Source organism: Bos javanicus, chromosome 25, assembly GCF_032452875.1.
Source record: "Bos javanicus breed banteng chromosome 25, ARS-OSU_banteng_1.0, whole genome shotgun sequence".
Taxonomy (NCBI): Eukaryota; Metazoa; Chordata; class Mammalia; order Artiodactyla; family Bovidae; genus Bos; species Bos javanicus.
In genome coordinates, this window is record NC_083892.1 from 37,047,265 (window position 1) to 37,062,317 (window position 15,053).

At 53.6% G+C, this 15,053-nt stretch overlaps 1 pseudogene; it reads right to left on the minus strand.

Moving 5' to 3' along the window:
* Window positions 1-2,134: 2,134 nt before the first annotated feature.
* The window catches only part of LOC133238307 (myosin-16-like), a 44,279-nt pseudogene continuing 31,360 nt past the window's right edge, over window positions 2,135-15,053 (minus strand).

Genomic DNA, 15,053 nt, shown 5'->3' on the forward strand with positions numbered 1-15,053 from the left:
CATGAACATGTAGGATCTCAGCTAAAGCAGACCCACAGTTACTGTTATCCAAGCGCTTGTGCTTGATGCTGTCTCTCAGAGAAGCCATGCTAATTTTCCTGCCTCTGATGGCCAGGTATTTACATCCTCAAGCCCCTCGCCCCCACAGCTATCTTTATTCTTTTGCACCTGTCTTTTTCTGGCTTGCACTTTCCTTTGCATAGTAGTCTTGGGATAGGCCCAGTTTTCCATTTTTCATATATTTTTTCCTCTCAGTGGTCTGCTGTTGAGATATGTATCACCCTGGCAGGAAAAAGAGAGAGAGGGTGAGAAGATCCTTGTGGGCCAGAGCTGGGAGTTCTAACGTCTTTGTCGCCTTCTTGCTAGAAAGACAGTGCCGCCAGGTGCGTGGGCTGCTTTTTCTTCCTTGTAATGAGCATCACCAGGTCATACCTGGTTCATTCTCTTCTAGGTCATAAGGCTTTAGGGACACCTTCTTTGGGCCTGGCATGCCTGGATAGGCCTGGGATATGGGGTTAAAGACAGAATGAACCAGAACACAGAGAGCAGACCCCAGGGGCTCCACCTCATCACCTCTGGATGCTGTTGGCAGGACTGTGCCATGGTGACACAGGACGGTAACATGAAGACAGGGCAACTGGACCAGGGCCAGCAGACCCCAGGCATAACCGGGGGATCTGCTTCACATGGTGCCTGATCCTGGAAGATAAGACCTAGGTGGAAGGGGCTGCAATGCCTCCTGAGTCTGGGTGGTGCAGGGAGCCTCAGGAGTAACCCCCACCAAGAGAGGGGAGCTCAACAGAAGGGACCCCGTTGAGGTTTTTGCCCTGAAAGGAGGTTACATGTTAATCGTCAGACTCATCCAGAGGCAAGACACTGGTTTCCTTAACTTTCTGAGAGAATCATTATTTAAGAGTCAGAATTAAGACAAAGATTCTGTGTCCTATTTTTTTATCCCCTCCCTAAGTAAATGGTAAGAAAAGGCTTAGCCTGAACCCAAGAGAAGTCGGAAAGAGCAAAGCAGAGCAGGTGAGTTTGGAGCACGGTTGCTGCTGCTGCTAAGTCGCTTCAGTCATGTCCGACTCTGCGACCCCACAGACGGCAGCCCACCAGGCTCCCCGTCCCTGGGATTCTCCAGGCAAGAACACTGGAGTGGGTTGCCATTTCCTTCTCCAATGCAGGAAAGTGAAAAGTGAAAGTGAAGTCGCTCAGTCGTGTCCGACTCTTAGCGACCCCATGGACTGTAGCCTACCAGGCTCCTCCATCCATGGGATTCTCCAGGCAAGAGTACTGGAGTGAGGTGCCATTGCCTTCACTGCGGAGCATGGAGTCCACACCTACCAGCTATGGACTGGGGCCACAGGCCCTCACTCCTCAGATGGTGTCTTGGAGGAGCCCGGACGCCTGGACAACCTCCAGGAGGTGATGCCCTTGCCGGCCTCATGGTGTCTGGAGTACAGCTTGCTGAGGGCAGTCTCCGCCATGCCCGTCCGCTCCTCGACATCACCCAGCTCGTGCACCGTCTTCTGTAGCAGGCCAGCATCTGGTTGGCCTGCTCCTCCTGTGACCAACGCACGGTGGAAAATGGGGCGTAAAGCTGGCTTGTTTCGGTTAAATGTGCGTTGTTTTTGCTTCTGCCCAGACATCCTAAGAGTTCAGTCATTCTGTAAGGCTCGTTAGGAGACACAGCAGTCCTGGGTCAGGGGCACACTCCAGGTCATCACGGACACCCGCCTTCAGCACTGTTAGCTGATGGTTTTGGGCTTTGATGTCCATGTTTCTAAATGAAATGTGCTCTGTGTGGTTTTAGGCATTAGCTCTTGGTGCCCTGCTGTGGCGGAGAAGGCAGTGGCACCCCACTCCAGTACTCTTGCCTGGAGAATCCCATGGACGGAGGAGCCTGGAAGGCTGCAGTCCATGGGGTCGTTGAGGGTCGGATGCGACTGAGCGACTTCACTTTCACTTTTCACTTTCCTGCATTGGAGAAGGAAATGGCAACCCACTCCAGTGTTCTTGCCTGGAGAATCCCAGGGACGGGGGAGCCTGGTGGGCTGCCGTCTATGGGGTCGCACAGAGTCGGACACGACTGAAGTGACTTAGCAGCAGCAGCAGCAGCAGCAGCAGCAGCAGCAGCAGCAGCCCTGCTGTGGAAGGTGTGGTTTTGGCGCTTTCTCTGGCCTCTGTCCCTCATTTCCCATAACCTCGTCTTCCCAGTGGAGCCATAGTGTCGTTTTAGTTAGAACCGTATTTCCTGTAAGCCTGACCTTTAGCCAGGCTTTTGGGAAGGGTGGCAGGTGCCTGGGTGACTGATGGAGTCAGCGTGGTGGGCCCAGAGCTGGCAGTGAATGGCAGCAGAGTCAAAGCTCTACGTCCTGAGGGGGCCGGGGACTTGCCTCCCTGCTCTTCCTCCAGGGGCTCCTCCAGCAGGTCCAGGTCGTGCGTGGTGTTGGCGAAACTCACCTTGGCCGTGCTGCGGGCCTGTGGGGGCCAGACCGGCCTGTCAGAGTCCCCCTGGTCTCTGTGGCACCTGGGACCATCACTTAAAGATATGTGATGTTGATCAACAGTACAGCAAGAGGCGAAAAGACATAGGAGTCTGCAACCCAAACCACCGAGGTTTAATTTTCCTTGATCTCTCCCCATTACCGTCCACAAGGATACATAATTTCTTTCATTTAATTAGCCTCGTGCGCCCACACGCATGCTCTGGCTTTGTAGTTAACTTTTTTACTCACTGTGGAATCAGATAATTTTCATGTTCCTTCTGCATCTTCATAACATACAACTTTCTTCAAGGAGGCGGCACTGTTGCCCCCGACCTCACCCGCAAGCCAACCTTGGACTCTTCATCCAGCTACCGCTTGTAATCGTCCACCTGCGACGTCAGGGATGTCTTTATCCCCAGGATCTGGTTGAGCGGGCTCTGGGATTCTTCATACTCCCAGGTCAGCTCACCGTTTTCAGCTGGGTGAGGAGACAGAAATGTGGAGCCAGATGGGCTCTTGGAGAACCCATCAATATGACGGCTTGGCCGGCAGGGCTGGGATGGGGAGCACGGTGACCCCCACCTCAGCTGCCCAAATCAAGTGGGCCCAGGAGGGGCGCAATGCCCAAGGGTCCCCACTGTCCAGGTGATGTGTGTGGGACAAGTAGCTTTGGATAATGAGGCCCCCAGCCCCTGGCAGGGGACACACAAGTTTGGAGACAACAGTGAGGCCAAGAATGTTTACTTTGAAAAATCCATTCGTCACAGCCCCTGAACCCACTCCTGTCATCTGAGGACTGATTTCTGGAGCCAGAGGACGGCAAGGGTTTCCAGCTCTGCCCTGTAAGTCTTCAGTTTTGTGATCGAGTCACCCCCAACCTCACTGTTCACTCTTCTTATCCATCCAGTGGGGAAATTGATTTTTAAAAGTATTGATGCGGCAGTAAGGCCAAATGATGCTTCAGGTTCTCTGGTTTCAGTGCTCGAGAGCTGTGTCTAACTGGCACACCTAAGGAGTGTGAAGCTCTCCAAGGAACTACACTTTTGCTTGACCCAACTGTTGACCCCTGTCTAGGGCCCAGACTCTGCGAAGTTGGATGTTAACTTGCATATGCATGAGTCGCAAATCGTTTTTGACCTAGATATGTAAAGAATTTCTTCTGATAGAAAAAACCCCAAATCAGACCCAGAGGTTGCAGTGTTACTGCCCTGTTGGACAGGAACCAGTTTTGCATCTAACTTGTCAGAGTTACTGAAGCGTTCCTTTCCCAACTGGCTGTGTAAACCTTGGTCCCTCAGATGCTTTTCAAAGGTGGCTCTACCATCTTTCCAGTTCCCTCATTAGTGACCCGTGTTTGCTTTATGTTTGTAGGCTGATCATGTTTTAAAATGCTTGAAAACTGTGTTGTATCAGTAGTACTGCTCCTCCCGCTGATCCCACAGAGAGATTGAGAGAACCAACATGAAAATGTTTTGAATTGTGTTCCCTGTTTTAGGCTGTAAAGATGTGACTTGGAGCAAGCACTCAGCGGGCAGAAGAAAACATCCCTGTCTCATCACAGGGGATGTGGGTTTTCCAAGGTCAGGGAGGCTCCGGGAGGGGACCCGGCTCCTCTTTCAGGTTCCTTGAGGATCCCTATTCCGTTCTCAGGAAGCTGCAGGGAGGGGCGAGCTCACCCTGGAGGCGGGTCCAGATGGCGTTAATTTCCACCCACTTCCGCTCCAGCTCAGCCACCTTCGCGTCGGCCTCTGCCAGGTTGTCCTCCAGCTTTCGGATGTGGGCCTCAGCATTCATCTGGGCAGCGAGAATGGACCCAGTGAGGGAACGAGCAGGCCCAGGCCAGGCCCACCCTGTTTCCCAGCTGGGCTGCCCTCTTGCAGCCTCCCTGGCCACCTGCCTCATCCTTTTAGAACACCCTCATCTCAGCAGCTCACCGTTTTCTATCAACATAAACCCAGAGCCTTTGGGTTGGCACACAGCCCCTCGCTTGTGGGCCCCGGCTGACCTCACCCACTAAGAAAATGCCGCATTAGAGCAGGATAAAACAGGCGCTACTGTGGTCTCTCTGGAGTGTCTACAGTTTGGAGACACCTATTGGCTGGGACCTGGGCCCCTGAAGCCACATCCCTGCTCACCTCTGGAGCCCCCCACTTCCCTGGAGCCCCTCACTTCCTTCATGTCACATGAAGACTCTTCCTGTGGCAGGTGCTGCATAAATGCATGTTGAGTGACTGACTTCATTTTCTTTCCTCCCATGTATCGCTTTTTCAGCGTGGCCGTGACTGCACTTGTCTCTCTTCCTACGTCTCCAGCTCCTCAAGGATACAGTCCTCCTAATGTCGTGGAGATCCTAGTAGCTCACATTTACGGAGCTCTTCCTCATGTGCCAGGGACTGTTGTAGCCCTAACGAGCAATGTGAGGCGGGGATTATCTTTACCCCCGTTTTATGGATGGGGAAGCCAAGGCACAGTTGGGTGGTGCACCTTGGCCAAGGTTATATCCCCGGCGTGTGGGGTCTGTGATGGGTCCATCTTGGTTCCCTTCACAGCATCTAAATCGCACCTCAGGTCTGTCGGGGGGCTCCTCAGGGGATATTATTCGAGAAGGCTCTGCAGGGATTCCCCCTCACCTTGGACCTCTGCATGGTCTCTACGCTGGCGTCCATCTCGGCCTTCATGCCCTGCTTGTCCTTCTCCAGCTTGGACCTCACCCTCTGCAGGTTCTCCACATGCTCAGTTAGCTCGGCCATGGAGTCCGTGTGCTTCCTGCACACTGCACTCTGCACTCTGCAGGGCCGCCTCCTCCGGCTCCCACTGCCGCAGCTGCAGCAGCTCAACCTCCCGCTTGTGGTTCAGCTCGAACCGGGCAGAGCAGAGGCAGGCTCATGGGCAGGCCAGCACCAGCCTCCCTGAGACGTTCAGTCTCAGTCCCGCTTGTACCCACTGAACTGAGCAGCCCAGAGCAAGTGGACGGAACCAGCCCCCTCTTGCCTGTTCTCTATTATTGATTGGTTTCTCCCCTAGGTAGCCCCAGAAATTCAGCAAGGACTAACTGGTCTTTATCCCCTTGCTCATCGTCCAGTAGGTGGGCAGGATTTGGGGGTCCTGGGCCCCTTAGGATGGCACCTGAGCAGATGAGGCTCCCCCAGCCTCTTCCAGCCTGTCACTTAAGTCTTCCAGGTCTCGGGACAGGTTGCTGTGTTGTTTCTCCACCTGGGGGAGGTGAATGACGCTGACCCTGACTGTCCAAGAGCCCCCGTTTCCTCTAGTAAAGACTGGGATGACCGAGTGGCATCTGTGAGGTCAGGGGCCTGCACTTGCAGGGGGTCTGTCTTCTGCCCCCCGCCCCCCACCCTCAGCAAAGGGAGCTGTCTGGGGGCCTTAGTGCCCGTCCTGCCCCCCAGCCGCACCGGGCTGAAGCTGGAATGTGTGTGTTTGGATTCATCTCCCTGTGGGATCCCTCCCCACAAGCCTCCCTCCACTCCCGCTCTCCCCTTCACACCTCTGTGCCTGCACATGCAGGTGCTATCTGATCCCCTTTGCCTGGAACCTCCTCCCCACCTCTGCCTGTTGAATTCAGTCTTCAGGCGCCCAGGCTGCTGCTGCCGCCTCCCCTTGGGCGGCAGCACAGAGAGCATCTGTGCAACATCAGTGTGCACGTGTGGCACAGTGCCGGGCACACGGGAGGCACTCAAGAAACTAACAAGGCCTTTCCAGCTGGAACCCTGTCCTCCTCTCTGTTGGCTTCCGGAGGAGTTTCTGCGCCTGGTTGGACTGTGGCTTCCCTGGGTCTTTTGACTCCAGGAAGAGTGGATGTGTTTCACTCACCTTGGCTCATTGCCCTCTCAGCCTCCAGCTCTTGATTCAGCTCCTCGATTCATGCCTAGCAGGCAAATAAGCAGACAGAGCAATTTCTCTCTCCGGTGTGAGGTTAGAGACCTACCCATTGGCCTTGTAGGATGGAAATGAGGGATGGCAGCTTAGCCTATATGGGACACTGTCAAAAGCAGAAGGAAGCAGGGCACAGAGAGTGTGCGATGGGAGGCAGGAGGGAGGCAGGGGTGTGCACGACACCGCCAGGGGGCCAGCCTGGCTGGCCTGGACAGAGTGGTGCGGGGACAGTGGGTGACGAGCAAGGGAGGGAGCAGGGCTAGTTCGTGGAGGGCCCTGCGGCCACCGTGAGGACTTGGAACTGAAGCTGGCGTGAGGTGGACGTGAGTCAGTCTCTGAAGACTGTGGTAGTCTCCGAAGACTGTGGTAGTGGCCGGTCAGCAGATGGGGGCCGAGGCCCAGGCCAGTGCATTTCAGGAGGGGAGTCGGGTCTCCTCCGCCCCAGACAGACCTGGCGTTCCTTCAGTTTCCGCTGCAGTGTGGAATTCAGAGACTGCTCGTCCTCTCCTTAGAGTTGACAGAGTTGATTTCCATATCCCTCCTGCCGGAGGAGGTTTGCCCTCCTGAGGAAAAGCTCTGAGGCTGGGCTAGTGGGTTGGCGTGGGAGTGGAGCCGGGGGAGACCTTGACCCTGCTGAGACCCCCTCACCCCGACCCCTGGCCTTCTCACCCTGCAGATGAGTCACCCTTCACTGGCTTCTCACGGACCCACCCATTCCTTCACTCCCTCGTGCATTTATTATTTTCTTTCTTACGTACTGAGTCCCTCCTGGTGCCAGACATCACCTGGGATTCCAGGGACTCATCAGTGAACGAAACGGACAGAACTCCCTTCTCTGGTGCAGCTTACAGTCTACAGACCCCAGAATCGCACAAAACACTTGTCCTTTTTAGGGAAAACGTTCCTTCCAAAACTTGCCGCAAAAGGCTGTCTCCTCCTGATGCGTGAGTCCCATGTGTCAGGAGCCACGTGTGAGAACTAAGAGGCTAGAGACTAAGCAGATGGATGGGGAGGATAGATCAGGGTCTCCCACACCTTCTGGGTGTTCCTCCCGAGATCCATGCTAAGAGGTGGATTTCGATGCACACGCCCTCGGGGCAGCCAGTGGTGCTTTAGACCTGCCTTAGGCAGAATGTGCTTCAAAGACACAGAGTGCAGCTTCCGCCCCACAAGGGCCCTCCTTACCTGCCTCCTTCTCTCCCTTCCCCTTGGCCTCTGACTTGGTTCTGGTTTATGCTTGGACTGTTGCAGTAGCCTCCCAGTTGTCTTCCTGCTGCCAGCTTTTCTCACCCCACCTGTCCTCCGCGTTATTCCCAGGGTGACGCTGATAACATACCCCCTCCACTCCTCGTGATCTTGGACAGCTCAGTTTGTAGGCTTCTGCGCAGACTCCCTCCCTCTGGGGTGGCTGCTTTGCTTACTATCAGCCTCTTGTCCAGTGTCCATGGCCCTGTGTGAGGCTGGGAGCTCCCTGAGCACAGGGAGCACCTACTTGTTCCTCCCTAATCCTCCATGCCTGGCACAGAGTAGGTGCTGGGGAAGTGCATTTAGTACACAAAGCCCTGAGCACAGACTATCCAGGAAGTGCTCGGTGTTGCTAACACTGCTGCAGGCGAAATGAAAGAGTGCATACTTTTTCACCACCTCCTGGAGATCTAGCTTGGACCGCTCCATCTCATTGAGAGGGTCGGTGGTAATCTTCAGGTCACTCTCAGCTTTCCGGCGAGCCTTTTCCACTTCCGCCCAAATTTTCTTTTCCTGTTTCCAGTTATCCTCTGGCTGCAGAGACAAAAAATACAAGAGAAAGTAGAGTTGTGTGCGTGGCGGGGGACGGGGTGTCTGAGGCCAGAATGCAGTAAAGAACCAGACTGGGCCAGGTTCCTTAGCTGTGGCATCAGAAAGACCCTCGCTTCCTGTTTCCCAGAATGGACAGACCTGGCCATCAGGGTGTAGAATCAGGCCTGGGGATGGGGCATTACCTCGTGGATCTGGCTGCTGAGCTTGCTGCTGGTCTTGGTCAGGTGGTTCACCTTGTCCTCCTCAGCTTGCAGGTTGTCAAGGGTTTCCTGGAAAGATACATGTGTGTGTCCCACAAGGCGGGTGGGAGCAGCTGAACAGAGCTGGTTCTCTGCCATCACTTCTGGGCTGAGTTGATGATGTGAGCGCCTGCTCCTGAGAGACACGTGAGCCCAGGGCAGAACGATCTCCTGTCAGCCACAGGTGGACCCCAGGGGCAGCTGGGGGCTCTGGTTCTCCAAGGGGCACATAGGAAATCTGCAGGGGTGTGGCTTCTGGCTGTCACAACATTTGGGGTCCGCACTATGTGGGTGTTTCCAGAGACACTGGATGTCTGGTTGTGCTCTGGACAATAGGCTGTGAATAATTCTGCAGTCCAGCCAGCCATTCATGTAAGTAAACAACTATTTATGCTTTTCTGAACCTAGAACTCAGCACCTCTGCACATTTAACTCAAAAAAAAATTTTTTTTTCATTTAGCATACACTACATTTTAAAAGAATGATCTACCATGAAAACTGAGAGAGGATTTACTTGTTGAAACTTCCCTGAGAATTATTCTCTGTTTCGTAAAGTCTCATCACTGGCAGCACCCACACTTGGCTACCTGAGTCACCAACACCCCCTCCAGTGCCCATCTGCAGCCATCATAGATGGCCTCGGGCAGGCAGCACTCTCAGATCCACCTGAGCTTTTGCAGTTTGACAGTCTCATTATTTATTATGAACTAATGTCACTCATTTCTCCATTATATGGAAGGGCACCCAATTGATTTTCCTGAAGTTATGTATTAGTTACATTATTGTTGTCTTCAATTCGGGATGTAAGAGGGCCTTCCAAAATACAGCTGATCCTCATTGTCTGTGAGTTATCTATTTGCCAATTTGTCTGCTCACTAAAGTGTATTTGTAATCCCCAAATCAATACTCATGGTGCTTTTGTGGTCATTCATGGACACGCAGAGCAGCGAAAATGTCAAGTTGCCTGAGGAGCACATTTTTCCCAGCTGAGGTTGGATAAATGATGCTCTATCATCTCAGTTCAGCTCCTACTGCAAACAAGTGTCCTTTTCCTGGTCTGTTTAGTGCCGGGTTTTTTTACATTGGTGATTTTTTTTGGTGATTTCATTGCTTACTATGCCACCACGCACAGTGCCACCATGCTGCCTGGTGTTCCTGACGCAAGAAGGCTCTGAAGTGCTTTGCAGAGAAAATCTGTGTGTTGGATGAGCTTTGTTCAGGCCTGAGATACAGTGACTGTTGACCGTGAGTTCAATGTCAAGGAATCAACAATATGTATTAAATATTGTGTGTTTTTCAACAGAAACACACATAAAACAAGATAATGTATAAATCGAAACCATGTATGATATATCGATGGGTTGAGAAAAACACTATGACCAAAGGTTTGCAGGAACCTAAACGCTGGGCTGGAAGAAGCACAAGCTGGAATCAAGATTGCTGGGAGAGATATCAATAACCTCAGATATGCAGATGACACCGCCCTTACGGCAGAAAATGAAGAGGAACTAAAAAGCCTCTTGATGAAAGTGAAAGTGGAGAGTGAAAAAGTTGGCTTAAAGCTCAATATTCAGAAAACTAAGATCATGGCATCTGGTCCCATCACTTAATGGCAAATAGATGGGGAAACAGTGTCAGACTTTATTTTTCTGGCTCCAAAATCACTGCAGATGGTGATTGCAGCCATGAAATTAAAAGATGCTTACTCCCTGGTAGAAAAGTTATGACCAACCTAGATAGCATATTTAAAAGCAGAGACATTACTTTGCCAACAAAGGTCTGTCTAGTCAAGGCTATGGTTTTTCCAGTAGTCATGTACGGATGTGAGAGTTGGACTGTGAAGAAAGCTGAGCGCCGAAGAATTGATGCGTTTGAACTGTGGTGTTGGAGAAGACTCTTGAGAGTCCCTTGGACTGCAGGGAGATCCAACCAGTCCATCCTAAAGGAGATCAGTCCTGGGTGTTCTTTGGAAGGAATGATGCTAAAGCTGAAACTCCAGTACTTTGGCCACCTCATGCGAAGGGTTGACTCATTGGAAAAGACTCATGCTGGGAGGGATTGGGGGCAGGAGGAGAAGGGGATGACAGAGGATAAGATGGCTGGATGGCATCACCGACTCGATGGACGTGAGTTTGAGTGAACTCCGGAAGATGGTGATGGACAGGGAGGCCTGGTATGCTGCAGTTCATGGGGTCACAAAGAGTCGGACACGACTGAGCAACTGAACTAAACTGAACTGAATCCTGTATTTCCCCAAGAGCAGAGGTTCAGGCTGAATTCAGTGACTTCATCACCTCGAATAATGAGAACTGAGTGTGTTTGTTGTAAAAGAGGGCTCTGGGTTTGATATGATGGAGAGTCACAGTCTAAGGGGAGGTGTTGCCGGGGCAGCAGAGAGAGGCGCTCTGGGGACATAACGTAGACCCATGATGTCAGCAAACACAGGGATGTGGGTCCACTGATCTGGTTCCAGGCTTCAGCTTGCTCTTGGGGCCTGATCCGGGCTAGGAGGCGTTCCGTGCCACTGTCGGCACTGATGTGTGCTCAGAGCTGGCTCTGCACTCAGAGCCCTGTGATCTCAAGAGCTCACGTCTGTTGTTGCTGCGGTGAATCAAGATTTGCTGGTGCTTTAGAACTCCAGGGCACTTCCATGGGCCCACTTTGTCCCTACGATGCTAGGAGCATCCCTCCCTGGTGCCTGGACCATTCTGACCACACCTGCTGCCCCCTTTCACTCTGAACCTATCCTGGTTTGGGTGATAAATGACATGATCACCCCACTACAGCAAACCTGGAAGGGAGGCTGCCAGTGACCATGCCCACTTGATGGACGAAGGCACCGTGATTCAGGGAGATTCGGTGACTTCCCAGGGGCCCCAGCTGAGGGGTGGCAAAGCTGGGGTTTGAACAGGGGTCTCCTGTCTCTGAATTCCCACTTCAAGGGGAGAGGCAGGCAATACCTACCTGATGCAGCTCCTCCAGCTCCCTCTTCTCCTTCCAGAGCTTGGCGATGGAGTCTTCTTGAAGGGAGAGGTCCCCAGTCAGCGAACAGACTTTGTGATCCAGGGCCTGGAGGTGGGGTGGGGGACTTTAAGGCTGGGAATATCTTTGGGGGCAGGGGGGAGGGGGTGCATGCTCCAAGAGAAGGTCTTCAGCATAGCTGCACCCCAGGGTCACCTGGGGGCCTTGGAGATGCCAATACCCAACCAAGTCAGGATCTCGGGGTGAGGAGGCAACGAGGACACTGTCAGGCCCTGGCTACTCAACGCCTGGTCCTTGGACAGCAGCCGTGGCATCGCCCGGGACTGTTGGGAACACAGCCCCTCGGCCCCACCAGACCTGCCGGCCCAGAGTCTGCGTCTTATCGAGGTCCTGGTGGTTCGTGTGCACCTCAGCGCTGGAGACACCCCGGTCCACCTTCCCTTGCTGGGGGGTCCCACCTATGTGAGGTTGGAAGGGGGCCTGGGGCTGAGGGCCAGCCACCCAGTACCAGGAGCTGGGGAGCCGCGTGCAGGGGCAGCAACTGCTTGTTTGGGCAGAAACTGAGCAGCTAAAGGTGACTCCACCTTACAACAGGGTTGCTTCTTCTGGGAAGAGGGGTGTGGATATGGTTGGTGGTGCAGAGGGGTGTTCCGTGAGGGGCCCCAGGGATGCTGACGCTGAGTGGGCAGTGGGCCAGGCAGACACCCAGGAACCCAGGCACGAGGAGACCCAGACAGGCCCAGGTGTCCCCATGAGGGGAGCAGCCCTCAGCCCTGAGTCAACTGCTCTGTCTGACATCGTAGCAAGTGCCGTGCATGGCTACTGAGCCCTCAAAGTGCAGCCAGGTCGACCGAGGAGCTGCCTCTGAAACTGTGCTGAATTAAGTTAAAATAGCTGCATCTGGCTGGCAGCTCAGTCCTGGGCAGCACTGCTGGGCAGTGCTGGGTGTGGCTCCTGCAGGGTGAGCCAACTAGGGGGTTCCCTGGCCCTGGGAGGACTAGAGTCAGGCCTGGGGCCTCCCCACCTGCTTCTCCTTCTCCATCTTGGCCAGCATGGTCTCCCAGGCCCTCCAGGTCCCGCCTGAGGTCGCTCAGCTCCCCCTCCAGCTTGCGCCTATCAGTGCTCAATGAGGCTGACAGGCCCTCCTCCTCCTCCAGCCGCTCTCGCGTGTTGGAGATCTGGCTCTCCAGCCCTGTCTTGGCTTTCATCATTGGGGTCAGGCGCTCCTCCACGACCAGCAGATTCTCATGCTCCTGGTGGAGGAAAGAGCGTTGGCCAAAGGCAGGGTCCCAGCACCTACAGGGGACAACAAATGCAAACAGGCCTGGGGCCCCAAGCAAACGTGTCCTGGGGGTTGGATAGAGAGCTGGGCCATCTCCAAGCTCCTTGCCAATGGGCGGGACCAAGCGTCGTCCAGGAGTGCGGTCCCCAGACCAGCCGCAGCAGCATCACCAGCAAGCTGGCTAGGATGCGACATCTCAGCCCGCACCTGTGGCCTGTTCATCTGAATCTGCATCATAACAAGATCCCAGGTGATCAGGTGCACCTCGAGCAGTGCTTCTAGGATGCGACATCTCAGCCCGCACCTGTGGCCTGTTCATCTGAATCTGCATCATAACAAGATCCCAGGTGATCAGGTGCACCTCGAGGTGTTAGGAGAGTGGTCTAGGAGAAGTCCAGGCTGTGCCATCTGGTCCTCTGACCCCGGGTGTGACAGTGCTTCCATTCACCCACGGGGAGGGGCCTCTCCACCCAAATGACTCCCAGCATCGGTTTAGCACTTTTGTGTTAACAATCCGGTTCCGTTGTCCACAGTTCCTCCTTTTAACAATGCTGAGAAGCAAGCCAGGCAGGCGTTGAGAGAACCAACATGCAGAGGGGGTGGAGTTGTCAGAAGGCACACAGGCAGTAAGTGGGGGTGCCCCCTGGGGTCTCCCTGAGATGAGGTCACGGGCCATGTGGGTAGAAGACCAGACCAGCTAGATGACTTTTAGTTTGTGGTATAAATTTACTAAAATTCACTTCTTTGCAAAATAAGGGAAAGGGTCATCATGAAGGTGCTTCTGTAAGGGGAAGATCGTTTTATCCCTGTGGTCTCACTCGGTCTCAGCCTCCCAAACATTGAATGAGGGTCCCAGCTGGAGCAACGCCTCCAGACTGTGGAGAAACCATGTTAGAGACAGCTTAGGGAAAGCGGTAAAGCTCAGGCGATAAAGTGTCTGCCTGCAATGCGGGAGACCCGGGTTTGATTCCTGGGTCAGAAGATCCCCTGGAGAAGGAAATGGCAATCCACTCCAGCACTGTTGTCTGGAAAATCCCATGGATGGAGGAGCCTGATAGGCTACAGTCCATGGGGTCGCAAAAGTCGGACATGACTGAGCGACTTCACTTTCAGGGAAAGCGGATGGATGATTCAAGTGCTAACACCATGATGGTCAAGGAGACACAGCCGTGACGGCAGGGAGGGTCGAGATGGCACTGGGCCCCTCCCAGTCAAGGGTCTTCTACTGATAGCCTTGGGACCGTGATCAAGTCTCCAAAATTCAGTCAAATGGACTTTTATACCCTGAAAATACATATGAGAACTGGGTGTCTCAAGAGGTGGTTGTGAAGGTCAAATCAGAGAAGGACCTCGGTAAACCAGCAGGGTCATGGCAGTGAACCCACTCATTGTGCTGGGAGTCTGGCTTCCCACAGAAACTAGGTCATTTGTTCTCCGTACTGTGTTTGCACTTGATGGGCTAGGAAAAGGAATCAGAGAAAAGAGGGCAACTTCCCAAGGTTCTCAGGGGAGCCAGGGGCACTCCTCCCACCATCTTGTGACCGCCCCCATGTCTGGATAATCCCTCAGACCCAGCATGTACTGTATGTGTGTGTGCCCAGCCTGGTGCTGTGGGCAAACAGGAATTTGATGGAGATTTTTGGTAGCTGGGTCAAGGGTGACATGGCAATGAAGCAAAGGTAAGTCTGAGAATTCCCCATGGCCTGGATGGACATGGCTTCTTGGAAGGCGACCCTCCTTTCTTGTTAAATCTACAGGGGTTTTTTTGTTTTGTTTTATTTTGTTTTAGGCCATGCATGCAAGGCATGCGAAGATCTTAGTTCCTTGACCAGAGATTGAACCTGTGACCCCTGCATCAGGAGCATGGAGTTTTAACCACCAGACCACCAAGGAAGTTCCTAAATCTTCAGTTTTTATGGACAACCTGCTTGGGATGAGACAGGTAAGGATGTGAAGTTTCCTTTTAAAATAAAAATTTCAAAGTAAAAAAGGGAATTGATTTAAGGAAAGAGGGTCAGACATAGAACAGGCGGGGAGAGTACCATGATATCCAAATTTGAGAAATTCTTATTTAGCTCCCTCTGCGATCTCAAGCCCTCCAGCAGGCTGGCCTGTGCATGGCTACCTCTGGCCATGCAGAATTTACTATCCACGCCCCTCACCCCCGCCCCACCTTTCTACTTGTGGTCAGCACCAATTGTCAGAAAGTCCTTTCCTACGGGGAGGAGAAAGAAGCTTCTGCGTGAGCTGTGGGGGGCTCAGGACCCCCAGAGATGACCTGTGGCCTGTCCACCCCTCCATGTAGCTGCCCAGAACACCCCGCCCCTCAAGACAACCCCGTCCTCCAGCCTCCTGAATGCAGCAGCCCTGTCCCCG